General features: G+C 42.8%; 1 long non-coding RNA gene across 1 annotated transcript in view; it reads right to left on the bottom strand.

The window, feature by feature from the left end:
- The window catches only part of LOC128327791 (uncharacterized), a 44,164-nt gene that overhangs the window by 34,910 nt on the left and 833 nt on the right, over nt 1-8,421 (bottom strand). The window lies entirely within an intron of this gene.

Below are 8,421 nucleotides of genomic sequence, written 5' to 3'. Positions count from 1 at the left end.
AGAGCCCATAGCGGGGTGTAGGTGGGGAGGCAGCAACCTGACCCGCCATCCCCCTACAGCCCACCAGGCACTGCTTTTAAAAACAAAAGGTGTGGAGGAACCTTTGAATTGCTCCTGGGAGTGGTAACTGCAGAGTGCACAGTAGCAGGGAGGTGGCAACCTGACCTGCCAGCCCTCCCCATGGCCTGCCAGTTGCTCACACTGGGCTATCCCTTTAAATGGCCTCTTCCCATGCAGAGGGAGGCCATTTAAAGAGATAGCCCATGTTCTTTTCACTCAAACACCACTGGTTTTGCACACCAAAAAAATGGTGTTCTAGTGGGGAAACACCAGGCTCTCCCTTCAAATTGCCTCCTCGCACATGCACAGCAAATTTCCTGACACCTGGTGCCTCTTTCTTTAAAAAAAAAAAAAAAGGCTGAAAAGAAGCTCTCCCCCTCCCTCCCTCCCTCCCTCCCCCCTTTAAAGCCCTGAATAGCTTTGGCCCGGTTTACCTGAGAGAGCGCCTTTCTCTACAAGATCCCCACTGCTCATTAAGATCATCAGGAGGGGTCCATCTTCGGGTACCACCGGTTCATCTAGTGGCAACCTGGGGTTGGGTCTTCTCAATTGTCGCCCCTAAGTTGTGGGATGCACTCCCTGTGGATACGATTCTCTTCCTTGGAGGCCTTCAGGAGAGCCTTAAAATAATAATCCTTTTAGCCTGATATCTTGTTTTAATTTTAATTTTAATCTGGTTTAAATGTTTTTTATTGTTTTATATGTGTTTTTTATTTTAATGTAAACCGCCTTGAGCGAGTATATAAATTGTGGTATATAAACTGAATGAATGAATGGTTTGTAGCCCTGGTATCTTCCTCTGCTCCTGAAGTTATGTTATCACTGCATCAGAACAACATAAGAGTTAGCAATACCCCTGCTATTCTCACTTGGCAAAGAGGCACCTTTTAATGTTGTGATTCTCTTTATTTAGCAGGGGGAGAGTAACTGGCACTATCCAGTGACTGTTACCAGAACCTCCACTGACTGTTGCTGGTGTCTACCTTATGTTTCTTTTAAGATTGTGAACCCTTTGGGCACAGGGATCCATCTTATTCATTTGTTTGTTATTTCTATGTGTAAACCACCCTGAGCCAATTTTGGAAGGGCGGTTTAGAAATCAAAGGAATGAATGAATGAGAAGGACCTTGCTGGATCAGGCCCAAGGCCCAGCCATTCCAGCATCCTGTTTTCCACGGTGGCCCACCAGATGTCTCTGGGAAGCTCACAAGCAAGAGGTGAAGGCATGCCCCCCACTGTCACCCGCCCCTCGCAACAGACATTCAGAGGCATCCTGTTCCTGAACCTGGAGGTAACACATAGCCATCAAGTCTAGTAGCCACTGATTGATTGGTTCTCCAAGAATTTGTCTAAGCATACTGCCATCAAGGCTTGATAGACTTGTCCAAGAATTTGTCTAATCCCCTTTTAAAGCCATCCAAGCCAGTGGCCATCACAAAATCCTATGGCAGAGAATTCCATAGAATAATTATGCACAGTCAACAGACATGATAGACTTCACTACCTTTACAAAAATGGTGGAAACGTTCCAAATGCTGAGCAGAAATTTGTGGAAATTAGGTCACTCTTCCCCACCTCAATCCTATTTGTATTGTTTTCTTACAATGCATTCAACGTGTTCAATAAACAGTATACAATCAGTTGAATACAGCGTAACATCTATTGCATTCTTCTATCCCTCACTTTGCCTTTCTATTTCATTACCCCTGCAATCAAGGTCTGTCTCTCTTGATGACAACCAAAATCAGAAGAAAATGGAAGCAGCCAATTTTGGAAGAACTTTTACTTAACTGCATCTTTTAAACTGGAGAGAAAGTAACGTAATCACTTGACAGAGTATTGTGATCTTTCAAGCAAGGGATTATGGGATAGTCACACTCCACCCCCTCCAAAGTGAAGTGAACTTGGAGGAAAATACCAGAAAACCAGAATCGTTACACTGATAAGTGGGAATAATACACTATTGTCAGAATGAACATTAGTATAAGAGAACTGTGTTGGTGCAAACAGAGCTTATTAATGATCAGGTTTTTTTTGTTTGTTTGTTTGTTTTTTTGCGGTAAACTGTGTTTCTGCTAGCCCTGAGAATTTGCAATGAAATCTGAAGAGAAGAGGCAGAACATGACAGACACAGGTTTTCGTCTTTGTAGTGAACATTGATTAGAACCAAACATAGACCCAGAAGTTCACAGTGGACCCTTGCGATGGGAATTAGACGTTATGTGATGTGTGTAGAAACCAAGGGAAAGAGTTGTGGTATGCAAGGAAAAAGCTGTGGAGTGGAATTAGGAATATAATAGTTTAATGAAATAGTATATACAGAAAAAGCAGTCTGCTTTTTCGTGTTCTTGCTGCTGGCTGTTTGTTAGCCCCCACCTACTACAGGAGTGGAAAACAAGTCACTAAAGCCCCATTCAAAAGCTGGCCTGGATCAAGGAATGGATTAACCAAAAACACCACAGTGTGTGCTGAATTACCAAAGCTGGAAAATGAAGACAGTCACACCTAACTAGTTTTGTTGAACCCTCTTAAATTTTGTTGAACCCTCTTAATTTAACCTGGGTGTGATTTCTCTGCCCCATCCTAGCTTCTTAATGAATCATGAGGCACTCAGTGAAAGCTAATGGCTGGGGGCCTGAGTGGGTGGAGTTTAAGAGCCATTTTGACTCTCACTTGCCCAGGTTCTTCATTCGGCATTTGAGAGGCAACCCTTCCCATAGAACCCTTCAAGCAAGGCACAGAACATACATAGTGTTGCCCTTTGGGGGCCAGGTAGGAATGTTTGGGCATTCATGGGATTGGCAAGTGATGCGGGGGGGAAGGAGGGTCCCTTTTGCCAACCTTGCACTCTTTTCCATAGTTAGGTTCATTTCCTGGACACAAATGCAGAATTTGGGAATTTAAGACAGTGTATTGGTGAGCACCGTAAGGCATGCATTTGGCACAAGGAGGGGTCCTTGGTCAGTTGTTAGATGCTTAATGGCTTCAGGAGATCTGGATGGGGTTTTCTCTAGCCAGGAGGGATATCACCAACCTTAAAGGCTGTGCAGGTTGCAGGGGGCGAATGATGCTTCCTAGTTCCCACACTGTAGTGGGGTGGAGAGCCAATCCTTTTGTTGTTGTTTGATGTGGCTGTTAGTTATATAAAGTTGTGGCCCTTTCCTCCAATTTAAGCCTTGTATCTTCAGTGGTGTGGGTGCAGTAAGTGTTCAACGGACTCTGACTGGATGCAGTGTTCAACAAACATCTGTTTTTGAGGTTCCATATTTCTGTTTGAATTAAATGATTTCACAGCTTTGACAGCGGAATTGTTGTGTGGGGTACCTCTATTTCCCCCATGATTTTAATCAAGATATTGATTAGAGATGAACTAAAGCTAGTACATAAGAAGATAAGAACAGCCCTGCTGGATCAGGCCCAAGTAATCAAAGCACTCACCAAAACTCATCCTTTTTGGCCATTTTTGTTGGGAGCACTACATTTGAAAATATTCATTTTTCAATTTACATTGTCTCCATTGATCTCACATCTCTCAGTGATGTCATTATGGAGCCAAATCTGATTGGCTGCATCACATAGTAACGTTCTTCTGTTCATTACGTGATCCCTAATTGGCTGGAATTCCTGGATTTGACCAATCCAGAAAGCATTGCCCCCACTCTCAATGGACTTCACTGGCATGACATCATCATATTGTCAAATATAACTGGTTGCATAATTTCTGGATATCATCCTGTCCACTATACGATCCATGATGAGTTTGCATTGCATTTGTAACTATTCCAAAAACAGGAATGAAGCAGCAGCAGCTGGGAAAAACTGGCACCAAATGGGATAGGGCAGAAAAAGCATCTTAACAGTCAACATGTTTTCCAGAAAATATTTCCATCCCCACCTTGAAATTGCTATTTTCAGCCCAAACATCGAAACCTGAGGATATTTGGAGCAGCCCTAAAGTTAATATGAATTACTGATGTACATTCAGAGGTGACTAGACCTCATCTTACTTGGTGCCTTGTGTTCTGAGGTCTTATCTCTTATGGAAATAAATGGGTGCTCCTTAAAGAACAGAGCTGGCCTGAGCAATATCGAATTTTCTTTGTCCTGCATTCGGATTATATTAAAACTATCACATTTTTAGTCATTACATAAATATTTAAACTTAACTCATCTTCACCTGATTTTAATTCTGCCATGTCTCCCTCCGCATGTGAAAATGTAGTTTGCAGTTTGATGGGATGATATTATTGAACAATATGCGATTTGGTTCAAGAGTAACCAGATTTGAAGCATCCATCAATCACAGCAAGTGCACACACAGGTCACTAAAGCTGTCAATTTCAATCAACTCTGTAATTAAATACATCACCATTATAGATTTTGTGTACGCATGTCACTTGTTCTTCAGATGTCGGCTACTAGGACAAATCGCGCTTCAGTGTCTTTGAACGTGCTTTCTAAATACAGGGGCTTTTAAAAAAATGCATAACATCTCCATCCGTCTCATTCTAACTTCTTGATCAGAGATCTGTTTATTGAGATCCAGTCTAAACGGCATGTATTTAAAGTGTGGATGTCCACATTTCTTTTTCTGGGGGGAAACATATGAAACTACAACCCACTGGCACATCTAGCCCATCTACACTGACAGTGAACCGATTTCCAGCATCTCAGGAAAGGCATAGGCTTTCCCCAGTTCCACCACCTGAGGTTTTAAACTGGAAATTCTGTCAATTCAACCTGGGACCTTCTTCATACAAGAGAAGCATTAAGAGAAGGCACCAAACACAAGAAAGAAGAGGAGAGACCTCAGAGCTACATAAAGGACAGTTTATTATCTCCAATATTCTCTATGACAGTGTGTGAAAGAGAGTTTTGATTGTTATGTTTTGAAAGAGCTAAACTAGTTGCCTCTGAGAAATAGCATATGGAATTTAATAGATCAAGAAACCTTTTCCTGTACACCTTTGAGATCTCTCCTCTACCTTAGTCAAGCAAAATATGTTCTCTACTGTTGATCTATGGCCACCTTAAAGGCATCCTAAAGGACCATTTTTGGACTAAAAGATCTCTCTCTCTCTCTCTCTCTCTCACACACACACACACACACGGACCACAAGGGCTAGGATACAGGAAGCTTTCTCCCACATTTCAACTCATGAGAACCTTTTCACTGCCACAGCCTGAACCTAAACGGTCACTAGGGATTGGGGCCTTTACTGTATTAGGGACTTATGGAATGTTCTCTCAAGGGAAGTCCATTAGACTGGCTCACTACCAGCTTTTTTTTTTTTTAAGAATCTGGTCAATACTTTTATATTGAGACTGACTGTAATCCTATCTTCTACTGTTTTATGGACTGAGTCGGCTGCTATATGATTGCTTGTGATTTTCATATTGTGGTGTGTGTAGGTGTATACACACACACAACTGCAGTTTTCCCAATCATGGTTTTGGGTATCCACAACTGGGAAATTATGACAGGTCTCACCAACCGTGACCCGAGGATCCACAGCTCGGCAAGATTTTTTGTGATTTGTGAGTGGGGGGAGTTCACAGTTTTCAGAGGTTCTGGGGTGATGGGGGTTCTGGGGTGATTTGGGGAGTTCAGGGGTAATCCAGGAGGTCAGGGTGATTTGGGGGTACGTGAATGATTTGGGGGCATTCCCCCTCACTCCTCTTGGTGACTTTTGGTAATTTCAAGGGATTCTGAGTGATTTTTGGAGATTTTTTGTTGCATATTTTCTTTATTTTTAGGTCTTTTCATGGCTGCAGTTCCCCTAACCCCAGTTCCAGTGCTTTTCAATGGCTCACCAACTATGAATTCATCAACAGCGAGGTTTTCCCGGAACAGAAACCTTTGCAGTTGGTGAGGTATGACTGTACACACACACACATTTTAATTTTGATTGGCTTTTTAGGAAAGCCAACTTAAAGGAACTTCAAAGACATAACACACACACAACCTGGTGTTATGTTGGTGTTTACCCTGAGCTGATACTGGGCATATAATTTATCAGAAAGGACTGGAACCATTTAAAAAGGAAACCCCACCCAAATCTTTTGCAATTAAAGCCACTTTGCAATTTGTTCTCAAAATAAAAAAGCTTTTGATCTGCTGTCATGAAGAAATAAATTTTTAACTCCAATTTCACTGGGAGAACAAAACTGTATCACATTTGTTAAAGTGCAAAGGGGAAAAAACCCGTCTTTTACTGCTGTTGAGTGTCAGAATCTTCTATTACACTTGCCACAAGATGGGGGAAATTCTGTAACAATGCTGAATTACCAAATATATATTGCCTGCCATTTGATTTAATCTTCAAATAAGCTCCAGGAAGCAGGTCCCTGGACAGTTAATCTTTAGTTTTGTAGCCCATGCACATTTTCAATAAAGTTACCAGGGAATTATGAGTAGGCCCAGTAGGGAGGGGAAAAGCATATTGTCTTATTCCACAGGCAGCTGTCAAGGGCCCCGCTAGCAAATTATAACTTCCTTAATATAAAAGTGTTATTAGCTGGGTCCTTGCAATCATGAAGTGCTAGTTTGGCAGAAGCTGCAGCCCCATTTGGGTCTCTCTCGCCTCCCCAAGACTCAGACACTTGCCCAGTTTAAAATGTATTAGCCTACAATACAATAAAGTAAAGTGTGCCGGCAAGTCGGTGTCTGACGCCTGGCAACCACAGAGCCCTGTGGTTGTCTTTGGTAGGATACAGGAGGGGTTTACCATTGCCATTTTGCATGCAGTATGAAATGATGCCTTCTGGCTTGCTAGTCAAGTCATTTCTCTGCTGCACCATTAGACGGCTTTGCACCATCCGTATAACTGGCGGGGAGTGTTCATAATTAATGTTCATAATTAAAAGCGCTAACTTGGATTAACAGATACAATAGGGGCCACCATGAATTTAATGTTGATAGAAAAGGCAAGCCTTATGATTGCCTTGGCAGACCAGATGAAAAATTTTCCACATAGAGGAGCTATGAAGACTAACTTGCAGGAGTCGTGTACACTGTGCCCTAGAGCTGAGCCCAAAGTGCTTTTTGCCTGTATCAAGTTGCCAGATATCGAGCCAGACTATTGGTCTATCTAGCTCAGTATGTCTGCACTGACTGGCAGAGGCTTGCCAGGGTTTCAGGCAGGAGTCTTTCCCAGCCCTACCTGGACCTGCCAGGGGTTGAACCTTGGACTTTCTGCATGCAAAGCAAGTGCTCCATCACCATGGGCAACTGTAGGAGGAACAAGGGGGTAGTCCTTCCAATTCATGGCTGGATTAGATTTCTGTTTGCATGTAGGTATGCATGTATGTATGCATGTAGGCAGGCACATATCCATGCATGCATGCATGCATATACTTTGCTCCCACCTGGAAAAATTCTTGTGGACGCCCATGTCTCCCACTGAGTTTCAGCCAGGGTGGATAAAAATCAATGGTTTTTTAAAAATAGAAATAATCTGATTTTTTAACATTTAAATCAGATTTTTTAATTTAAATCAGATTTTAAAAATAAAATGTTTTGAGAGAAAAATCTATCTAAAGATCGTTTTCTGTTTAAGATACATTATAGTCCAAAGGCATTCATCATGACATAATGATCAGTTTTTTAATTATGTAGCATGAGGCTGTAAATATGCAATGTTTAAATTTTTTGGTAAATGAATTCCATTAATCCATTCACAATGTCATGCTCTTCCAGAGGTTCCTGTAAGATTATTTTGGGCAATTTTTCTATCTGGAAGAGGACCAAAAATGAAACCTTCATCTAGTTGTAAATAGCAAGATTATACCAGCAAGAACGAGTCTTTATGTAAAAAACCATAATTTAAATCTAGTCTTACTGACTAGTGATTTAAATCGTGATTTAAATTGATTTGATTTAAATCAAATCCACCCTGGTTTCAGTTCCACCCCCTGAGTAAGAGCCCCTTCCCCAGTGCCAGCATTGCTCCCAGTGGCCACAGGTGGGTGCAGAAGCCACTAGCGGAGCAATGGTACATCATCCGGCAGTGTCCTCTCAGGTAGGGGTGTGCACGGAACCGCCAACTGCGGTCCGGCACTGGGGTGGGGGGGTCCCTTTAAGAGTGGCAGGAGAGTTTACTTACCCCTCTAGCCGCTTTCCCGCTCTGGCGCCCGTAATCCATAGAGTAATTGGGGCTGCAGGACACCTCCCTGCCGCCCCTTACCCGATGTTGCTTGAAATCCCAGGAGTCCTTGGCGCACGCGCGCACATCACAGAGACGTGCGCTCGTCTCTGTGACATGCGCGTGCGCGCCAAGGACTCCTGGGATTTCAAGTAACGTCGGGGAAGGGGCAGCAGGGAGGTGTCCTGCAGCCCCAATTACTCTACGGATTATGGGC

The sequence above is a fragment of the Hemicordylus capensis genome, chromosome 5 (assembly GCF_027244095.1).
Source record: "Hemicordylus capensis ecotype Gifberg chromosome 5, rHemCap1.1.pri, whole genome shotgun sequence".
In the NCBI taxonomy this organism is placed as follows: Eukaryota; Metazoa; Chordata; class Lepidosauria; order Squamata; family Cordylidae; genus Hemicordylus; species Hemicordylus capensis.
Note: the sequence above shows the minus strand (reverse complement) of the source record. Positions and strands in the feature narration are given on the sequence as shown.